Source organism: Coregonus lavaretus (genome assembly GCF_964263955.1).
Source record: "Coregonus lavaretus genome assembly, chromosome: 9".
NCBI classification, from domain to species: Eukaryota; Metazoa; Chordata; class Actinopteri; order Salmoniformes; family Salmonidae; genus Coregonus; species Coregonus lavaretus.
Window position 1 is genome coordinate 41,013,776 of NC_139996.1, and position 24,018 is coordinate 41,037,793.

The 24,018-nt window shown below is 41.3% G+C and overlaps 1 long non-coding RNA gene across 1 annotated transcript in view; it reads right to left on the minus strand.

Annotated features, from left to right (window-relative positions):
* Positions 1-3,365: 3,365 nt before the first annotated feature.
* LOC311134548 overlaps positions 3,366-24,018 on the minus strand; it is a 30,263-nt gene continuing 9,610 nt past the window's right edge. Inside the window, exon 3 of the long non-coding RNA XR_014613703.1 lies at positions 3,366-4,280. This is a non-coding gene — a long non-coding RNA (uncharacterized lncRNA). The remainder of the gene's footprint in view (positions 4,281-24,018) is intronic.

Sequence of the window (24,018 nt, forward strand, 5' to 3'; positions counted from 1 at the left end):
TACAAATAACTACATTTAACAGATTTTAACCCAGTAGTATATCATTAGTATGTATAGTAAAAAGATCATGCAAATAATATATTTTCTAACTGGCCCTACAGAAAATTATAACTTTTGATAGTATGCATGTTGGATCTTATCGTGATCAACAAAATAATGTGTAATATGAATTCCTGATCATGCCAAATCTAGACTGTTGGATTCCATAATTGAGATCTTACTTCTAACCTTGCTCTTGTGTTATGGGTAATTATCAAATGCACACTGCTGAACACTCAGGAAAGAAAATAAAAAATGAAAGTGTCGGTCAAGGGAAGTTCAAACTAAATGCAATAAAGAATCTATGCAAAAGGTATAATGGCATTCACTGATTTATCTAATTGAAATGTATTTTTTTCTCTCTCGTAAACGTTTTATGCTCCATCATTTTATACATAAGAGGAGTCACAAGGTCTCTGTACACCATTTTTCAAAACTGTCACACCTAACACTTGATATTCCATGTAGGTCACATGAGGGGAGTCAAGAAATAATTAGGAGACTGTTTGTTTGTCTTTAGTGTCTAGAAACACAGGAAACAGAAAGGAAAGGAAGGCTGAGGAATATGAAATTGCAGTTGGCAGTAGCTCCTCATAGACACACATGATCTACACTCCTTTAGCCATTAGTCACCAACAGGAGTAAAAGCCAGATTTCTGACTGTGCAGGATCACCAACCGCAATGCCTCAGGATACCAGACACACACAGTGACACATCACACAGAAACAATTTATATTTTAAAGGGAGCTATTCAGGAGGATAACACCAAACCACAAGGCCGGCTGGCACAATGTACGCAGGGATGAACGACTTGGTCTCCCTCTCTAGGAACAGGGGCCGAGTGAGTCTATGAGGTGGTCTTGCTCCAGCCTTGCACGTGTCTATACAACTTCTCTATTACACCCGAGACCTCTGAGGGCACTCCCCATCGAGCAGGGAACAAAGGCCATGACCCTGAGGTCAAAAGCGTTACACGGGAGGCCAGGCAGACCCATTGAGGGCCTAGTGCTGTTTGCTTTAAGAAGGTAAAGATTACTAACACATTAACTAATGCCGATTAGGGGGTTATCCCCTGAGGGACGTCACTCACAGGGTCTACACATCACGTGTTATTAACACCCCATGACCTCTGACCTCTGGCCTGTCACTTCAGGCAGCAGAGTGTGACCGCGACTCTCCCTTTCTGTCTATGTGTTTGGATAACACACACACACTACAAGAGAGTGGAAGGGATGGGTGCAACGTTGCCTGAAAAAATGAGTAATACGTGTTCTTATCTATACAAACTTGAAAAAACAATCACTGCAATTACTGAGTATCAATTCTGAACTACAAACAGTTGTAATAATTGTTTTGTAGTATTGCCATGAGAATTAAAACATGGGAAACTTTTTTACTTTAAATCGGGCATGTCCTTTAAATTCAAGACCCTTCTTCCAAAATGATTTATGATTAGCTAATGTGTGTCTGTGACATTTAATTTCAATGTTCATGAATCATTATACCCTATACAACAATAGATTCAATAGGAGTAGTCCCTCAAAATGATCGGCCGTATTACTACGCTGCAAGTGTTCCACAGCACATAAAATGGGGGCATTTAGATAAAGTTCTGATCACAAAATGGTGGACAGAAGACTTCCAGTGTTCATATCCTGGATAATACTACACAATATGATACACCCCTTCAACAGCACATGCTTTTTCACACATTCTGTCTTCAATTAACACGTATGTATTGAGTGGGTGACAAATGAATTGTGTCTATGTGAACAAGTGGAAGCTGACTTATTCCTATATCTCCTGATAGAGTAAACCTATATATTCATCACAGATGTACAAGATACCAGACCGGGTCTCAGGGATGGCTAACTCTAAAGATCTCTTAGATCGCCAATGAGTTAAGTAAATCTGCTTTTAGTTTTTTTGCACCTTACTTGTGGAATAATCTCCAAGGCTCTCTAAAATTGGATTAATTGGTGCCTCTCAAAAAGGCTGATTGAGGACCTTTTTACTGAATAATGTGTTTGTTTTCAATGATTTTGTTTTACTTTTCATGTATTGATGTGTATATTGATGTGTATTCATGTGTATTGATGTGTATACAGGGCTCATCTGTAAAAGAGAATTTGGTCTCAGCATGACTCCCTGTCAAAATAACGGTTAAATAAAAATGATTGAAACTAAACGGACATTGTTTAATTTCATTGGGTGTCCATACTATGCAATCACTCATAATGTAATGGTAACATTTTCTGCTGAAAAACAAATACGAAATGTGAATATTATGGGTCTGAGAAAAACTTTTCTGAGATGGTGATGTTGAAGAATTCAGATGTGTATATGCTGTACATGTTTACACATGAATATTATACAATGTTAAAGACAATTGTAATTGTGAAATATTTTCCTTCATGGACACCCCTAAAGTATAACTTAAAAAAATTCAACAGCGGTATCTAGGACTACATAAAAAATAGGACAATCTATTTCTCACAACCAATTCAATGTATTCTGGAATTTTTACAAACGAGGCATGAAGAACACTGTTACTAAATAATTTGATTGTGTATCACTAACAAGAATGTGGTATTATCATTTTTGTTAACTTTTAGTCACATATATTTTAGTATTTTTAGAAATGGGTTCACAGTCCAATTTAACATTATAAAAGTATAGTATCCATATATTTGAATTGAAAATATAAGTGATAATGTCTTTCTAATGACAATACAATTTTGAAAACATTTATAATGAAGGGCCAGAGGTAATTGGAAAAAATATCAATACATAGCAAAATAATAAAAGATGTTGTACTGACTCAATAACAAAATGCATCACTTGTTACCACAAAGAGCTTAGATTTACTATCTGATTAATATGGAATGAATACATAATTGTAAATATATTGATTAGATTGTAACTGATATCACAAATCAAAAGTGAATATCAACCGGGTAAGAAGAAATAACTCCAAACTTAAATTGGGCTACACAAATTAATCTGTTAAAATTTGCCAAGCACATGAACAATTAAAATCCGGTGCATCATTGTGTAATAGTAACACATTATGTAATATGAAATTGCTATACAGTAAGTCTTCATTTACAATGAAACATTGTGATTTATATTTTTTTAAAGCTAAATTGTAAGTCATTAGTAATTTGCTTGCCAAAAAAAAGGTTGAGCACATTCCCATGATCGGAATTGCAAAAAGGATGGGAACAAATGATTTACACTTATTATATTGAACAAGGATTTTGAAAAACATATTTTCCAATAAAACATTTATTCAAAGTACAGAAGCTCCCGCACACCCTTCAGGCAAAGTATCACTAGTTTATTTTCATGCCAACCTGTTTTCTTTGAATAACTGTTTCACATTTCCGATGCGCCTGCAAAGCAACGAATAACACTCCTTTTCATTGAAATAACATATTTACAAGTAGAAAATAATCATTGCATTTATGAAAATGAATCATTTGATACGGTAAGCAAGGCTGCAAATTATACGTATTCACTTACTACTATAAAATGTATTAACATTTTATCAATAACATTTAACACTTTAACATCTACATATTTATATCTGAATTTATTGATCTGTGAAATTCCAGCAAACCAATATGCTGGTAGTCATTAAGCAATGAGCTATGTGATTATCAAACCATGTATTGATGCTTCCTTTAGACAGAGATGCTTTTCATAAACTTGAAGTTGCCAATGAAAGGTCAAGGCATTTGGGAATAACTTACAAGATTCAAGATTCATGAAGTTTCATGATTCAATGTGAGCTTATAAATTGTTTTCATGCATAGAGTATTTCGGAGTATAATAATTCAAATACTTTTTGAATTACCATTTGTTTGCAGGGGAATATTCAAGATAAGTAATTTTAGTTATATCTATATCATATGTAAGTACTTACACTATTACAATAACAATATATTGTAGACTATTGTCAATTGTCAATTTATCATCCAACTTCCGTAGCATTTAGCTTGTTCTCACTGTGTTTAGTTACCCCCGTATGCAAAATCTTGAATCAAAAGCTAATACGGAGGGACTCTAATACATAACTTCACATCTTACAAATATATTATTGTATAATTAAACATAATAAACACACAAATAAACAGTGATTGAATATATAGCATGTGGCCTTCAATATGTGAGAGCAAGACAAATAGATATGATATTCCATCAGAGCTAAACTCACCTTGCTGTGTCTCACCGGATTCTGAGAAGAGAATGAAAGAGAAAAAGAGAAAGAGGGAGGGAGGGAGAGAGAGAGAGAGAGAGAGAGAGAGAGAGAGAGAGAAAGATTATGCTTGAGAGCTTGCAAAACAAAATGGACCCTATCCGATATCAGATCTCAAAATGGACAACCTTCAGAAGCAGAACACACCCAGATTGTAATGACTACTCCTTATGTGTTTTGTCTAGAAGAGATAAAGCTTTCGGTAAAATTGACTTTTCGTCGCAGGTTAGGAGAACTTCCGCTGCAAGTTAGGAGAATTAACGTAGCAGGTTAGAAGAATTAGGTTAAGGTTAGGACAAGGGTTAGGGTTAGCTAAAACGCGAATACATTCAACTTTATAAGTCAATTTGACAAAAGCTGTATCCCATCTAGACTTGACCCTCCTCATGGCCCTTCGGGAAGTCAATATTGTGTGGACAGTACAGTCTAAGTATAGCAGCCACACCACTACAGCAAAGGTCAGAGCTCCTCAACATAAAAAGGGCTATAACATATCAGGGGTTGGTTCAAAATGAATTTATTTTGACCTTGAGCAGAACGGATGATAGGAAATTCAAATTGAAAAATGACCTCTGCAGCCTTTTTTTAAGTTGCACGTTAAATTCTACATTATTACATTGAAATGGATAGACCATGAGTTAGATTTTTACAATGAAGATAACATTGTTATTTTATCTGATTAATTGCTAATGATTTAAGCTCATATGATTTGAAATATACCTTTAGAATAATATCAAGTTACCATTATATTAGTCATTGTTGCCCATACTCAGCTAAATCTAAACATTTATCAGTGATAATCTTTGAAATGATGCAATAACACATCTAAAAATGCATGTTTCAAAGATAATGCCCATTCTTACAAAGAAAAATCAACCAACCTTAACTTACAGTAAAATACATAGATCCGAAGAACAAACAGCAACAGAAAAGCAAAAAGACAAATTCTCCTGACCTGTTGAAGCGTAGCAATAAAAAGTGAATTCTCCTTTCCCTCCATGTACTTGACCACCACTACAACCAGCCTGTGTGTGTCTGGGACCATTGGCTCTTACATACCTGAGCTCCCCCTCTGAGGAGAGGTCTGCTAGCTGTTAGTACACCCTTCACACAGACTACATCCTAGCCACTCACTTTTATTATTCCTCTGTGCCAACCTAAGAGCAGGCGAGCCTGGCGCTAGCCTGGTGCTGTGGGGGACATTCTGCCCGCCACCACCTTGGCCGAGGACCACTTTTTGCCACTTCACAGCACCTTTGCCGGCATGGACAGGGCCGAGAGGAATCCGAGAGGATTTCCCAGCACCAGCCGAACCCTACGCACCCAATCGCCGCTACTAGCACTCTCTCTCTCACTTCTTTATCCACACCCCCTGTTTGCTGTCTCTGCTTCATAACACACACCGCTTCACATGCACACACTCTTCATGCTCTTTCTCCATCTATTAGCACACAAACTGTACTTACTGTCTACTTAGAACACTAACAAAACCTAAATCGCCCCCTGTCCTGGCAGATACATTCCCGCTCTCTTTATCTGACGTGGCTTTATTACAGGGGGGGGGGGGGGACCTAGAACAGGACTGATCTCAGACACACTCTCCTCAGTGAAACTAACACAGCATAAGAAACTGTGTAGCAGCAGGTCCAGTGAAGAGGTGCTGTTTCATTAAGGTTTCTGCCAGCTGCTGCTCTAACAGTACTGGGCACCGATACTACTGTGGCAGTGGAATCAACTACAGCAGTAACACTACTCCAGTGTTAACAACACCTCCAGAATGAGGTCAATTAATTGAGGAAAAATCACATTTGAAATGGATCAGAATGAATTTGACTTTTCATTTCTGTACCAATAGATACAGAATAACGCTGTTGGAGGGCAGTGCACAGACCTCTTGGGGGGGGTATGTGCTCAAAAAGTTCCCATACCTGCTGTCACAGACTTGTTGAGCAATTATTACTTTGAATATTTCCTTACATAAAAGTAATAGGCTAAATATACTGTGTACAAAACATTAGAAACTAAACATTTGATTTGATTTGATTTGAACAACTTCCTAATATTGAGCCTCAATTCCTCGGGGCATGGACTCTACAAAGGGTTGAAAGCATTCCACAGGGATTCTGGCCCATGTTGATTCCAATGCTTCCCACAGTTGTGTCAAGTTGGCTGGATGTCCTTTGGGTGGTGGACCATTCTTGATACACACGGGAAACTGTTGAGCGTGAAAAGCACAGCAGCGTTGCAGTTCTTGACACACTCAAACCGGTGCACCAGGCATCTACTACCATACCCCGTTCAAATTCACTTAAATATTTTGTCTTGCCCATTCACACTCTGAATGGCACACATACACAATCCTTGTTTCATGGCTTAAAATCCTTCTTCAACCTGTCTCCTCCCCTTCATCTAGACTGATTGAAGTGGATTTAACAGGTGACATCAATAAGGGATCATAGCTTTCACCTGGATTCACCTGGTCAGTCTTTGACATGGAAAGAGCAAGTGTTTCTAATGTTTTGTACACTCAGTGTAGATGCTATTGTTGTATCATTTGCTAAGATTTGGTTAACATGTTTTATGTGTGTCATTGAGAAGAGGAGAAAGCAACACAATCTGATAAGTAAAGTATTTTGCTAAACTATTTTGAACTAGAATAAAGGCTGCCGTTAATAACAATAACCAACTCAATTCCAGTCAAAATAGAAGATGGTAAGAAATACTGTAGCCTACCATTCCTAATTCCAATTTAACTCCATTTGTTGCCACGATCATGTATTCTACCTGGCTGAACCTTTGATGAGGTTATTTCAGGGATACAGCTGCTGCTCTACACTATCCCTAAATAAGCCAGTAATGAGATCAAATGAATAGACGATTGTGAGAAATGCTCTAGCCTACAATTACTATACCCTATATTACTTTACTATAGCCTACCATTCCCTAAATAAGCCAGTAAAGAGAGCATGGTGATCACTGATGATGACTGATAATGTTGTTAGCAAGCAGACACATTAGGCTACCATATGCTACAGTTAACAAAATAGCTAGCTAGATTACTAGATTAGTATTTTATTTGTATTTATTTTTACAGATTGTGATTCATCACCAGTGTCTTAAATAATAACTTAATAATCTAATTTGTTGTTTGAATTTAACAACGACTTGGGCGTAGTGGGTTTAGATCAGAACGACAAAAAATTTATTAAAAATTGTAAAACATTTTTGGGGGAAGTTATACAACCACCCAAAAGGGCACTTTGGAGACTGGAAGTGCAAAGGGGCATGTGCTCTGCAATGGCCTATCTGTGCACATGCCTGTACTGATGGATGGGTGAGGAAACTTCGCAATGTGGCAATGTTTTGGTGAACAGTTCAATGAACAGAGTGTTTATTATTAACTACTGGGCTATTGCATTACATCACAGTACTTTTTATTTTATTCTTGTGAAATAATATAATGGTAAATAAAAAACGGTGTACAATTTCTGTGCGGCGACCTGCATGGGTGTAATTCACCTACATTTTTTGAAAAACTAAAACATCAAATTAAACTAAACAACAAATAACATGTATATTTATAAGCTGAGCTGCACTGCTGAAGTCTCTATACCATATTTTACAGTATCGCCCCAAAAGCTCTTAAGAAAAACACGTCTGTAATTTACAATCCATGTAATTTGTCTCACACTCACAATAAATTAACCCACTAGACACACACCCAGTGTGAACTAAACCACTCATGTCCCGGCAGACCTGTCTGTCTGTCGTTCTGTCTGTCTGTCTGTCTGTCTGTCTGTCTGTCTGTCTGCCTGTCTGTCTGTCTGTCTGTCTGTCTGTCTGTCTGTCTGTCTGTCTGTCTGTCTGTCTGTCTGTCTGTCTGTCTGTCTGTCTGTCTGTCGTTCTGTCTGTCTGTCTGTCTGTCTGTCTGTCTGTCTGTCTGTCGTTCTGTCTGTCTGTCTGTCTGTCTGTCTGTCTGTGTCTGTCTGTCTGTCTGTGTGTGTGTGTGTGTGTGTGTGTGACGGAAACGAGATGACTGCCTGGCCCTCCCATCAGGGTGTGGGTAGAGGTGTGGACAGGCCACCCCAGTCGGCTACATGGCAGCCCCTGACCTCTCACACCACACAGGTGTCAGAGAGGGGACATGGCACTGTGTTGTACGGAAAACTGAGAAGTCAGTCTTATCCTTCCACTCCTGCATGGCACAGCTCCGGCACAGGCTGTGCAGCGACAGTTGAGGAGCGTTCCAAAATCCACACTTATTTGGACAGAAAGTGAAGGCATCAGTGCAGTGTTTTCGGAAGAACTGCTGAGGAGAGCATTTTTATGGCCCGTGCACTTAATAGTGTACGTGTGTCCCCACGGTCTCCTTACTTACACTCTCTACCCCTCCCCAACTGACTCTGACTCTTCCCCAACGGAATATCTATCTGTCATCATTCACTGCCAAAATGGCAGATATGCATTGGATTCAATTCTTGAGAAATCCAGCTCATCGCACACAGGAAGACAGAACTACAGGAAAGCACCTTTGCTGAATGACCATGTTTGCATCAAGTATAGGACTAAATGAAATATGCAGCATTACATACATTAAATGTTTCTAAGCAGGTGCTGGAGATCAAAACATATATGCTCAGTAAAATGTCAAAAGAGACTCCAATGCTCCAATGTACTTTGACGTTTTGAATCCCTTAGGTCTTCATCAGGTCAGACCCGGTTCGAAACCTTTTCAATAAAGCACATGGGAGCATAGAGTGCGGGCGGCAGAGTCTCATAATGGCACTAACTCTCTTCCTTTCTGATGGGTTCATACTAATTTGCTGTTTCTCCAGCTCTCACAACTACAGGACAGGAGGGTGAAAAGATAGACGGCTCCACAATGACAGTGTGAAAACCAGCAGCTCTCAGAGTCTGCAATCCCAAGTGTGCCTTTGCCACAGCAATGGGGGTGATAACCTGGCATGGTACCAACCACTAATGCCCATTCAGTTCACTTAAATGTCAGAGACGGGAGAGGAGGAGAGACAAAAACTAGAGCGCATTCATATTTCAGGACAGCAGATGCTGTAGTCCACTGTGACTTACCGTGAGTGCTGCACACAACAAGGGCCAAGGGGAGAGAGAGACGGAAGGAGAGAGAGAGAGAGAGAGTGCAAGAAATAGAGATAAACTGAGAGATAGGGAGAGAGAGAGAGCAAGAGAGAAAGAGGGGGTGCGAGAGAGCAAAACTCGAGATGTATAAAGCGAGAAATTGAGACTTGACTAGCATCTCGAAAAGAAAAACTTGAAAATCACTTAACAGTAATAAGGGGGGTATAGCTCACTTATGAAGAAAAAAAAAGTTTGTGTTTAATAGTTTCTGCTGTGGACGAAACTCTGGCAGGGAGGGAGTGGGGTTGGGGGGCTGGGGATTTTTGGGGGGCTGGGGGATTGGGGGTGGAGTTGGTTGGCGGAGAGAGAGATTGGTATTTTCTTCCAGGGGGTGAAAGGCGGACAGTCATGTGTGCGGAGCCCATGACAAAAGGCTCTTTTATGTGCAGCGTATGCAGATAGAGGAGGCTCCTTTGTGTACAGATGGAGATCCCATGCCTGGGTCTGCCCGCTGTGAAGGGAGGGAGGAGGAGAAAGGGAATGAAAGAGGGAGGGGTGGGTCTGGCATCGAGTGCCATCATGTGCCGGCCAGGGGTAGGAAGGGGACATGGTGGTGTGGTAAAGATGACCCGGGTTACCCTGCCCTCCTGCCCCAGCCAGGTTCAGATAATGAGGAATAACTGGGGTTATTAGCTAAAGGCAGTGTTGTGTTCGAGACCACCTAAAGCGAGACCGATTCAAGACCAAGACTGGAGCAAATCGAGTCTGAGTCAAGACCAAGACCGGAGGGGGGGGTGAGACGGAGTCAAGACAGAGACCGGGAGGGGGACAAGTGGTCAGAGTCAAGACCGAGACCAGAAAATAGTCCAATTCAAGACCATGATTGTAATTTTGTCAAATCACCACCATAAGAGTTCAAAATGTCCAGTATTTCTGTGTTCATATTTCAGAACAACATATGGATTCTTTAGACATTCAGAATAGTGAAAAAATGCATGCTGAGGGAAAATAGAGCCACTCTACAAATTATTTCTAACCCAAACACAGTGGGGAACAATGGGCCTTCTACTCCTTCAGAGAAAGGCTAAGGGCTTTTTATTATATTATTATTTTCAATGATGTTCTGATGAAATCTCTTCAGTTTTTGTTGGAAAGGAAAGGGTTAACACGGAAGGTTTTTCTTTGCTGGTCTCTGGGGAGATAAATCTAGCTAGTTAAGCCAGCCATTGGCTAGGCCATCAGAAGCTAGATTAAGGCATCTGCCATTCAACTATATTAAGGCAACATTTTAGAGTGACAGTGGAACCAACCAATCACATTTTGACTTAATGGACAATTTTTACAAAAATGTATGGAAACTTCTGCCTTCTTGAAGGCCAACAGGTCACTGTTGGTTATCAAAGAGGATGTTGTTGCTAATTTGTTAGCTTCTCCCTTTTCAAAAATAACTTTCAACAAGAAGTTGATCATCATCTGGTGAGTGGAACTGTGTTTTTTTATTATAGAGCGCCTGCTTTTGTTAGCCATCTCTTTGAAAATAACTTATGTGTGTGAAACATTGTTGCATTTAGAGTGGAACTGACAGCATTTTAGCAACATGACATCTTATTAAAATCTGTTCCTTTACACCCCCAGGAAGAATATTACACTTTATAAAACATTTTCTGACAAGCGACCACTTAGATATGGTCATTTTCGTGTTTTCATAAATGTTTGGGAATTACGTATACTAAGGCATTTGTGAAAATTCTCAAGCAGCCGTGCGATTGGACAATTAATAGACACTGCAGTAAATAAGACAGAATAAAAACATCTGTCTTGTCCAGGACCGGAGTCTACACAGACCGGTGCGCTATAGCCAATCAGAGCTACAGTAGGCCTTCATACAAACAGGCCATTTGCCACACGGGCCTGCCATCATTCACTTTGAACTGGACTGTGTGTTTACAGACAGTTGCAACAGCACGACTTTAGATTATTAGAACGCATTCGCCAAAAGTCACAAAATACACCTGAATGGATTTCTGCAGATATGTAAACACCACGGGAGTCCTCTTACATTTGGGAACTTTACAGTCATATTGAACAAACAACCATGAAAAGGTAGGCTCTCTCTCCCTCAGTTATGCACATCAACAACAACAAGATCAACAACTAATGCTAAGCAGAGAAAGATGAGCTAAAATCTAACGAAGGAACATTAGATAAACCCTCTCAAACTTTTTCAGCTAGTTGGCCATCAAAATTGCACTGATAAAAGAAGGGGAATTGTAGCCTCCTTGTGCTACTGCAGCTTGCCTGCCAATGCATGCTTGTTCCAACCAAGCACCCAAGCTAACTGGCTAAAATTGGCTAGCTTGCTACTTCCTGACACAAATGAGAGAACACCTCACTCTGACCATTTTACTCGCCGTATCAGAGCTGGTTAGGCTGTTTACATGTTATCTAGAGCGTTCTTGACTAACTATTACTTTTTGTGCCTACATTTACTAACACCAGTCATATTCAGCGGGTGTTGCGCGTTCGTAAATTCATCAGTTGTTCTGCGCTCTGGCGCAATCAGATGAGAGTGCACTGAAATCGGAGTATATAACCAGAGTGAATTTGCGAACGCAAGAGATATGCTAACTGGATAACAGTCGTTCAAGTTCTTGCTCGCTAATCAAATCACACCTGCATCTCTAGTTGTGTATAGCCACCAAAAAACGATATGAGGGGAAAAAGTCAGTCACTCACCCACTCCTCAGATGGCATGACACGACATCCTCTCTAGCTAACATTAGGCTCTGTGTTTTTAGCTTGCTACATGAATAGATACGCTAGCCTATTAGCCACGTTATGACAGACTTGTGATCGTTGCTCTTGCTCATTTGATTGTATTGACATTCCCAGCCTTAGTTACATTCATCCATTTTTTAAAAAGTATTATTATTTTGTATTTTTATTACCGCTTTTTCGTGATGTCCAATTGGTAGTTACAGTCTTGTCCCATCGCCTCAACTCCCATAAGGACTCGGGAGAGGCAAAGGTCGAGAGCCGTGCGTCCACCGAAAAAACACAACCCCGCCAAGCTTGCTTAACCCAAAAGCCAGCCGCACCAATGTGTTGGAGGAAACACCATACAGCTGGCGACCAAAATCAGCATGCATGCACGATGGGACAAGGACATCCCGGCCGGCCAAACCCTCACCTTACGACGCTGGGCCAACTGAGTGCCACCTCATGGGTCTCCAGGTCAGCTGCAACACAGCCTGGGATTGAACCCGGGTCTGTAGGACGCCTCTAGCACTGCAATGCAGTGCCTTAGACCGCTGCACCACTCGGGAGGCCGCATTCATCCAGTTTTGTCCAGAATATTGAGTCATTGAAACTGAAACAGTGCATCGCGAATGGAGGTAGCAAACAATGTACCAGGCCAGCTGTGATTTACAACCTGATAGCAATATTTTTTGGACTACCAAGAAATGTATTGGTGAATTATATTAATCATGCATTGAGCTACATCCATCTATTCTGCCAACAATGCCTTAGTGTATGGATGTGTACAAACAGACCAGCTATGACATCCGTAAGGCAATCAAAGAGGCAAAACTACAGAACAGGGACAAAGTGGAGTCACAATTCAACGGCTCAGACACGAGACGTATGTGTCAGGGACTCCAGACCATCACGGATTATAAAGGGAAAGCCAGCCATGTCGCGAACACCGATGCCTCTCTCCCGGACAAGCTAAACACCGAAACTTTGCCTGCTTTGAGGAAAACAACACAGAGCCGCCATCGTGTGCCCCAGCCGCTCATGAGGACTGTGTGCTCCTGAGCTTCATGGCCAACGTGAGTGTTAATCCTCACCTATCTGATATTTGACACTGTGACTAAAATATTTTTTTTAACAGCAAAATACTCAAATATTTGGTTCCAGCGTTCATCGTGTGGTCATTTGGAAAATGCCCGGGAGTTAAGAGCACATCCCAAGCCACGTCCTCAGAGCATGTGCAGACCAGCTGGCTGGAGTGTTTACTGACATATTCAATTTCTCCCTATTCCAGTCTGTTGTCCCCACTTGCTTCAAGTACCATTGTTACTGTACCTAAGAAAGCGAAGGTAACTGAGCTAAATTACTATCGCCCGTGGCACTCACCTCTGTCATCATGAAGTGCTTTGAGAGGCTAGTTAAGGACGATATCACCCCAACTGGCGGGCCGCGGGCCAAAGAGGTTTTATTTGGCCCCCCAAGTTTTCTGAGATGTGGAATTATTTATAAAATAAAATGTTGTTAGACATAAGGCTGTAAAACACCAGGAAATCAGCTCCAAGTGATTTATATTTTGTGGAATCTGTTCCCAAGTATTCCCACGCATAATAGAGAGATGTGATTGTATACAAATGTGAGCAAGGTTTGCAATGATAATGTTTTAGTCAAATATTATATCTGTTTGGGCTTCTTGAAGGTCAATTTGCAGTCTACATTTTATTTATAACTATGTTCCGGCCCCCCGACCATCCACTCAAGAAAAAATCGTCTCACTGTTGAATCGAGTAGATGATTTCTGCCCTTGATCCTCTACAATTTGCATATTTGCAACCTCAGGAGGCTGAAGAAATGTGGCTTGGCTCCTAAGATCCTCACAAACATCTACAGATGTACCATCGAGAGCATTCTGTTGGGCTGTATCACCGCTTGGTACGACAACTGCAACTGCAGAGCTCTCCAGAGGGTGGTGTGGTCAGCCCAACGCATCACCGGGGTTACACTGCCTGTCCTCCAAGACATCTACAGCACCCGGTGTCACAGGAAGGCCAAGAAGATCATCAAGGACCTCAGCCACCTGAGCCCCGGCCTGTTCACCCTGCTACTATCTAGCAGGTGGAGACAGAACAGGTGCATCAATGCTGGGACAGAGAGAATGAAATACAGCTTCTATCTCCAGGCCAACAGACTGTTAAACAGTCATCACTAGCCGGCCTCCGCCTGGTACCCTGCCCTTAGACACTGTCACTAGCCGGCTACCACCCGGTACTCTACCCTGCACCTTAGAGACTGCTGCCCTATGTACATAGAGTCATAGAACACTGGCCACTTTAACTTTTACATAATGTTTATTGTTCCGAGTCATTTCTGTAGTTAGGAACAATATTATTCTGTTGAAATGTAATTTGATCTCTGAAAAATTTAACGAATTGATTACTCATAATATGTACATACTTTATTCTTGACATAGCTCATCCTATATAACTACTGTTGTATATACCTTTTTCCTACTTATATATTGTCCATACTGTCTATACACATCACATTTTGATATCCCAGACTCTGACATTGCTCGTTCTGATAGTTCTTAATCTCTTGTTTCATCTTCTTTTTTAATTTTTTCTTCTTCTTGGGATTATTTGTGTATAAGTATTGTACTGTTATACATTTACTGCACTGCTGGAGCTAGGAACAAAAGCAGTTTGCTACACCTGCTTTAACATCTGCTGATCTGTGTACGCGATAAATAAACTTTGATTTGATTTGATGAGTGGCATGTGGCTGGTCCTCCAGTCCTATTTTATTTTATATTAGAACTGTGCATCTGTCGAGCCTAGGGTTGCAAAGCTACCGGTAATTTACCAAAGTTTTCTGTGTTCATATTGTCCATGAGTTTCTAGTTGATAGACCATATGGTTCAAGAGAAAATAGCCTAATTAATGAAATTGGCATCTAATCAACAATGCCATTATTTTCTATTAACTCTGTAACTCTTCACAATTGCCACCAGGTTGGCTGCAAAACATTTACAACAAAGACATATTGACATAGCACAATAAATAAAAGTGTATTCACTAAGTTGTACCAATGTATTCACTAAGTTGATGGTTTATATTTAGGATAATGTTTTTCAGCTTTGTTATTCAATTTTTAAAAAATCATCTTATTTAACTTTTTTAAATATATTTTACATGTGATAAGGCCACACATAAGGCCAGAGATAATTACAGACACCTGTGATCTGAAGTACCCCAAAAGGCCACTAGATGTCATATGATAAAATTTCAGATATTCCTTGAAAGTTACCAAAATTATCGGGATATTACTTTTGACAATATTATATTGCGCTAGTTGTCTGTACCTGTACCAAAACTCCAGTATTTTTCCTTCATAGCTTGTTCACCATCTTCTTTTTAAATAGGGAGCCAATTTGTTTTCAGCACTTTTATTTCCATGACTGATCAAAACTTGTTTTCTTATGGCTCTCTCTTGTCCGTCTGCTGCAAACATATGGTGAGCAATATGTTTGGAACATCAAATCGCAATAAAATCACAGTATCGTATCGCAACACATAGAATCGTGAGAATCGAGAGGTCCCTGGCAATTCCCAGTCCTAGCTCCCACTGTCACACTGTCTGCTGAGAAGATGTCACATCATCCTTGTCAGCATCATCCACCAACTGATGAACACACACACACACACACACACACACACACACACACACACACACACACACACACACACGATGAACACGCTGCACAGCACAGTACAGCACAGTGCCGGAGACAGACACATCCCTATCCTGTCAACACACCATGTGATACAGAGCACACTGCTTCTTCACTATATGGGCTCTATCGGGCTGTACTGCAGCAGACAGAAGATGCACAACACACCAACACACCCAAACAAACATATTAACCCTTGCGTATGAGGTCCCCGCCACACTCAAACATTTTCTCTGAGACTGGCAACCCCATGCGCACACGCAACACGCACAGCACACACACTAGCAACACATAATGGAGAGCCCAAAGAGCTAGGCTAATTAAAGGGATTAGGTGTATTTGTCTGAGTGCTGTCTTGGTTTGCTGGCCTGGCACCAGCCTCCCTCAGCCACCATGTCCAGCCTGTCTGTGGTCTGTTTGTCTGTCTGTCTGTCTGTCAGCCAACAGGGCACGAATGGAAGGCTGGCACACCGCACACCCCTCTCTCCACTATCTGATCCCCAGCTGGCACCCTGGATGCCAACAAAAGTATTTCAGACCCTTAGCACTATATAATCAACAGAGCGAGAGAGAGAGAGAGAGAGAGAGAGAGAGAGAGAGAGAGAGAGAGAAATATGGAGGGAGAGAGAGAAAGAGAGAGGAAGAGAAAGATGGAGGGTGAGAGAGTAAGATGAGGGAGAGAGAGAGAGAGAAAGAGAGAGAGAGAGAGAGAGAAAGATCGAGGGAGAGAGAGAAAGATGGAGAGAGAGAGAGAGAGAGAGAGAGAGCGAGAGAGAGGGAGGGAGAGAAAGATGGAGGAGAGAGAGAGAGAGAGAGAGAGAGAGAGAGAGAGAGAGAGAGAGAGAGAGAGAGAGAGAGAGAGAGAGAGAGAGAGAGAGAGAGAGAGAGAGAGAGAATGAGAGAGAGAATGAGAGAGAGAATGAGAGAGAGGGAGGGGTGAAGTTTACATAATGAGGTGCCTGACAACCATAGAAGAGAGAGTGAGAAAGTGAGAAAGGGAGAGAGTGAGAAAGAGACAGAGACAGAGAGAAGAGGAAAAACACTCTCCTTGGCATGTGCGATTTTCTAGCCTGCCTCAATTGACCTGTAAACCTTTGTGACAAATGCAAATAACCCTGATTTGCTCACACAAAATACTGAAGGCTATTCAAATGAGCTCGCGCACACAATAGCAGTCTGCTTAGTCTCAGAACAGGGTGAATATACGGTCTGGGGCTGAATGGCACAATGTGTGAGAGCCAAACGGGGGGCTGAAGGGGCTGAAGAGGGTGGGGACCCAGAGAGAGAGAGCCTTACCAGGCTGCCACAGAGGTGCCAGTCTCTGTATTCAGCCTCCTCTCTCTGCTGCTCCCATCATTACACACACAGCTCACACATCTCCACACTCACTAACAGACAGCCATCCATTGGACCAGCCACACCACTCTGACAGACAGATGAAGGCCCTAGACATAACTATATAGCTACTGGGTAGAAATACCTGTTGTGGGACTCTTTCAATTATTTAAAACGACAATACTGATTTTAAAATATAATACTGTACAATGTATTTTATGTGGAGACTGAAGATCTGTAGTTCGTGTTTAAAATACCTTTGCGTTTTATCACAACCTGTGCTGGAAGTTCCAAGTTCAAATTCAAGTTGGAAATACAGTTTGAGGATCTTTCTACAACTTCCAGTGTTGATAGGATACATTATTAAATTGAATTAGGACTATTATTACATTATTTATCCTTATTGTGCACATTTCAATAACGTGTGTAACAATTGAATAAAATTGTGTTACATAGTTTGCTGTTTGTGTATTTTTATACAAACAGTAGATTTAGAAAAACATTCAAAATGAATTGTGATTAAACCTTCCTTCTAGCTACATGCTTAGCATTGCACAATGTAAATGACTTGTACAAATCTTTCAACGTGTGCATCTTCAGGTATAAAAGTTATCAGGACTGTGTTACATTGCACCTTCCTATGTAATTTTGATGTGGTTAAAAAATGTGCACATTGTATTTAATTCAATTCGGGCTATGGTAAAGGCAAAATGCAGAATAGTGAAAATGTCCCCATCAAATCATTTTCCCCATAAAATAAGTAAGCCAAAGTTCTAAATGTTGTCTCTACTGGTAAGTTGTGCTGTACTGTACAGTCCCATGTCTCTCTCCATGCTTCAAGAATGTTTAAGAGAACGCTCAGCCTTTAGCTCTCTCTCTCTCTCTCTCTCTCTCTCTCTCTCTCTCTCTCTCTCTCTCTCTCTCTCTCTCTCTCCTCTCTCTCTCGCTCTCTCTCGCTCTCTCTCGCTCTCTCACTTCATTTTTCTAAGGGTTTCAGCCTCGCTTGCTGAAACTTCGCAGGCAATTTCTCTGGCAGCCAAACTTCCCAGCATGCATTGCGCAGGTCTGGCTTTGTCCCTGTGTTCTGTTAAATTGCTCGACTCGACTCAGCACGTGACGGAACCTTTCTTTTTACTCTCTAATACAGTTCTACAATATATACTAGACAGAAACACAAAAATCACACCAAATACATGTATTTGCTGTCTGATGTCACCTTGAAACTCAATTTCTGCCAATTTTCTAATATTTTACATTTATTGAACGCATTAACTCACCTCAACGTACTTTCATCACTCTAGGAAATTATATGATTTTATACTAATACATATGCTCAGAGAAAGAGATTTTGTTTAACAAGTAATAAAATAAAATCTCAAGATAAGGGTCAAACTTATTGGCACCCGTTTTCAATACTCTAGCACCCTCCCCTTACGAGGATAACAACACTGAGCCTTTTTCAAAAATGTTTTATGAGATTGGAGAACTCGTTGGGAGGGATCCTAGACCATTCCTCAATACAGAATCTTTCCAGATCCTTGACATACTTTGTCTGCTCTTATGGACTGCCCTTTTCAATTAAAACCACAGTATTTCAATGGGGTTCAAGTCCGTAGACCGAGATGGCTATCGCAAAATGTTGATTTTGATGTAAATTAACAATTTATTTGTGGCCATAGCACCGGTTCCAATCCAAGTGCCAATGCTGTTTATCAAACTCCAGGCAGTGCTGTGGTCAGATTAAATGAAAAGAGCTCTGTGAAAACCCAGGTATCAAATGTAATTCACAATATTTTACTTTGAAAAGCATAATTGACATTAATTCAATTTAAACAGTCATGGTCCCCTGCAGGTTTTGTCTAGTTCCCGGTTTCTTCAAGGGACTTCCCCAAGGACATACATTATTTAGGACATTCTTAGAACATTGTGTCATGGTCCCCTTGAGGTTTTTGTCTAGTTGCGGTGACAATACAACTAGTTACTGTACTTTTACAGCTAAATGCAGGCGTTATGGGACAGTATGATGATTATTTGGGACTGAACCTCCCTTGGGATTTGAACTCATAACCTCTCAGTTGCTAGCAATTTGAAAGTTCTGCTGCGCCAACAGATCTGTGGACATAACGGAGATCGGCAAGAATAAATTTCTGGACTTTGCCGTAAAAATAAAGTAAATATAGTGAACAAAAATATAAACACAACATGTAAAGTGTTGTCCCATGTTTCATGAGCTGAAATAAAAGATCCCAGAAATGTTCCATATGCACAAGAAGCATGTGCACAAATGTGTTTACATCCCTGCTAGAGAGCATATCTCCTTTGCCAAGATAATTCATCCACCTGACAGGTGTGGCAAATCAAGAAGCTGATTAAATAGCATGATCATTACACAGGTGAACCTTGTGCCGGGGACAATAAAAGGCCACTCTAAAATGTGCAGTTTTGTCACACAACACAATGCCAAAGATGTCTCAAGTTTTGAGGGAGCGTGCAATTGGCATGCTGATTGCAGGAACGTCCAACAGAGCTGTTGCCAGAGAACTGAACGTTCATTTCTCTACCATAAGCCTCCTCCAATGTCGTTTTAGAGAATTTGGCAGTACGTCCAACCGGCCTCACAACCGCAGACTACGTGTAATCATGCCAGCCATGGACTTCCACATCTGGCTTCTTCACTTGCGGGATCATCTGAGGAGGGTGCTGACGAGTATTTCAAATAAAATTAAATCAAGTTTTATTTGCCACATGCGCCGAATACAACAGGTGTAGACATTACCGTAAAATGCTTACTTAGAGCCCTTAACCAACAATGCATTTATTTTCTAATAAAAAAGTAAAATAAAACAACAACAACAAAAAAGTGTTGAGAAAAAAATAGCAGAAGTAAAATAAAATAACAGTAGGGAGGCTATATACAGGGGGGTACCGGTGCAGAGTCAATGTGCGGGGGAACCGGCTAGTTGAGGTAGTTGAGGTAATATGTACATGTGGGTAGAGTTAAAGTGACTATGCATAAATAATTAACAGAGTAGCAGCAGCGTAAAAATATGGGGTGGGGGTGGGGGGGCAGTGCAAATAGTCTGGGTAGCCATGATTAGCTGTTCAGGAGTCTTATGGCTTGGGGTAGAAGCTGTTGAGAAGCCTTTTGGACCTAGACTTGGCGCTCCGGTACCGCTTACCGTGCGGTAGCAGAAAGAACAGTCTATGACTAGGGTGGCTGGAGTCTTTGACAATTTTGAGGGCCTTCCTCTGACACCGCCTGGTATAGAGGTCCTGGATGGCAGGAAGCTTGGCCCCAGTGATGTACTGGGCCGTACGCACTACCCTCTGTAGTGCCTTGCGGTCGGAGGCCGAGCAGTTGCCATACCAGGTGGTGATGCAACCAGTCAGGATGCTCTCGATGGTGCAGCTGTAGAACTTTTTGAGGATCTGAGGACCCATGCCAAATCGTTTCAGTCTCCTGAGGGGGAATAGGCTTTGTCGTGCCCTCTTCACGACTGTCTTGGTGTGTTTGGACCATGATAGTTCGTTGGTGATGTGGACACCAAGGAACTTGAATCTCTCAACCTGTTCCACTACAGCCCCATCGATGAGAATGGGGGCGTGCTCAGTCCTCTTTTTTTCCTGTCATCTCCTTTGTCTTGGTCACGTTGAGGGAGAGGTTGTTATCCTGGCACCACACGGCAAGGTATCTGACCTCCTCCCTATAGGCTGTCTCATCGTTGTCGGTGATCAGGCCTACTACTGTTGTGTCGTCGGCAAACTTAATGATGGTGTTGGAGTCGTGCCTGGCCATGCAGTCATGGGTGAACAGGGAGTACAGGAGGGGACTGAGCACGCACCCCTGAGGGGCCCCCGTGTTGAGGATCAGTGTGGCAAATATGTTGTTACCTACCCTTACCACCTGGGGGCGGCCCGTCAGGAAGTCCAGGATCCAGTTGCAGAGGGAGGTGTTTAGTCCCAGGATATTTAGCTTAGTGATGAGCTTTATGTCTGTAATAAAGCCCATTTGTGGGGAAAAACTCATTCTGATTGGCTGGGCCAGCCCAATGGGCCTTGAACTCATAACATCTTGGTCGCTAGCAAACTGAAATGTCTAGGTACAGTGTAGTTACACCACCAGATCTGTGAGTGTGAACATTTTATGGCCACAGACTTATTGGCAATAATGCTTTTCTGCGCTTTGCTAAAAGCTGCCCAGAATCAAGTAAATAATTGTCAAATTCTCACCACCAATGTAACGTCAATGTAAAACTAGCAGTGCTCAAGGACACTTGCCGTAGAGTATTCATTCATTCTTTGGGGGACTGGTTTGGAGTGTATCGATGTTGCTGCAGTGTCACCACTGCAGGTAGCCTAGTGATTAAGAGCATTGGGCCAATAACTGAAAGGTTGCTGGTTTGAATCCCTGAGCCAGCAAGGTGGAAGAATCTGCTGTTCTGCACTTGAGCAAGGCAATTAACCCAAAATAACTTCTATCTGGGTGCCGTGATCATTGATTAAGGCAGCACCACCCTGAATCAGAGGGGCTGGGTTAACCCCCTAAGGTTGATGTCTGTGCCCCCACGGAAATCTTATTGGCATAATATACAAATCTGTCAGTTTAAGCTAGAGATATCTGTTGCATTGGATGCATCTCAATCAACCACATCTGCCTATGTCGCACTTCCGCATCTGCTGTGAAAGATGACAGAGCTAGAGCGTTGATTGTCAGACCATGAGACATCCTGAAAATTGGTCTTCTCACAAAATCATCTGTAGCGTCCCAGTGGTTTGGCGTATAAAACTATTACGACCCCTCTGTGGAAAGGTGAGACTCTCACGAACACGTACATGTCGGTTGTTTTGCTCAAGACTCGTCTGAAGTTCCCTTGGTACCAGTTGAAAAAATGAATGGAAGTATACACTACCGTTCAAAAGTTTGGGGTCACTAAGACATTTCCTTGTTTTCCATGAACACATACATGAAATGAGTTTGAATAAGAAATATAGCAAAATGCATAGATAAGGTTAGAAATAATGAATTTTAATAGAAATAATCATTGTGTCCTTCAAACTTTTCTTTCGTCAAAGAATCCTCCATTTGCAGCAATTACAGCCTTGCAGACCTTTGGCATTATAGTTGTCAATTTGTTGAGGTAATCTGAAGAGATTTCACCCCATGCTTCCTGAAGCACCTCCCACAAGTTGGATTGGCTTGATGGGCACTTCTTACGTACCATACGGTCAAGCTGCTCCCACAACAGCTCAATAGGTTTGAGATCCGGTGACTGTGCAGGCCACTCCATTATAGACAGAATACCAGCTGACTGCTTCTTCCCTAAATAGATCTTGCATCGTTTGGAGCTGTGCTTTGGGTCATTGTCCTGTTGCAGGAGGAAATTGGCTCCAATCAAGCGCCGTCCACAGGGTATGGCATGGCGTTGTAAAATGGAGTGATAGCCTTCCTTCTTCAAGATCCCTTTTACCCTGTACAAATCTCCCACTTTACCACCACCAAAGCACCTCCAGACAATCACATTGCTCCACCATGCTTGACAGATGGCATCAAGCACTCCTCCAGCATCTTTTAATTTGGTCTGCGTCTCACAAATGTTCTTATTTGTGATCCGAACACCTCAAACTTCGATTTGTCTGTCCATAACACTTTTTTCCAATCTTCCTCTGTCCAGTGTCTGTGTTCTTTTGCCCATCTTAATCTTTTCTTTTTATTGGCCATTCTGAGATATGGCTTTTTCTTTGCAACTCTGCCTAGAAGGCCAGCATCCCGGAGTTGCCTCTTCACTGTTGACGTTGAGACTGGTGTTTTAAGGGTACTATTTAATGAAGCTGCCAGTTGAGGACCTGTGAGGCGTCTGTTTCTCAAACTAGGCACTCTAATGTATTTGTCCTCTTGCTCAGTTGTGCACCGGGGCCTCCCACTCCTCTTTCTATTCTCGTTAGAGCCAGTTTGCGCTGTTCTGTGAAGGGAGTAGTACACAGCAATTTCTCGCATGGAATAGCCTTCATTTCTTAGAACAAGAATAGACTGACAAGTTTCAGAAGAAAGTTATTTGTTTCTGGCCATTTGGATCCTGTAATCGAACCCACAATTGCTGATACTCCAGATACTCAACTAGTCTCAAGAAGGCCAGTTTTATTGCTTCTTTATTAGCACAACAGTTTTCAGCTGTGCTAACATAATTGCAAAAGGGTTTTCTAATGATCAATTAGCCTTTTTAAAATGATACATTTGGATTAGCAAACACAACGTGCCATTGGAACACAGGACTGACGGTTGCTGATAATGGGCCTTTGTACGCCTATGTAGATATTCCATTAAAAATCAGCCATTTCCAGCTACAATAGCCATTTACAACATTAACAATGTCTACACTGTATTTCTGATCAATTTGATGTTATTTTAATGGACAAAAAAATTGTTTTTCTTTCGAAAACAAGGACATTTCTAAGTGACCCCAAACTTTTGAACGGTAGACACTGTTTAGTGCCAAAAATAAGGGGTTAAATTAGTGCATTCAGAAAGTATTCAAACTGCTTGACCTTTTCCACAGAATTTCTAAAAACCTGTTTTTGCTTTGTCATTATGGGGTATTGTGTGTAGATTGATGAGGGGAAAAAACTATTTAATCCATTTTAGAATAAGGCTGTAACGTAACAAAATGTGGAAAAAGGCAAGCGGTTTGAATACTTTCTGAATGCACTCTCTCATATATAGGACAGGCACTTCAGAACAAACTTCCTTTAGATTTTTTTGGGGGACTTTCTGTTGTTCCATGTAGTGAATCTGTTTTTCAATGCATTTGT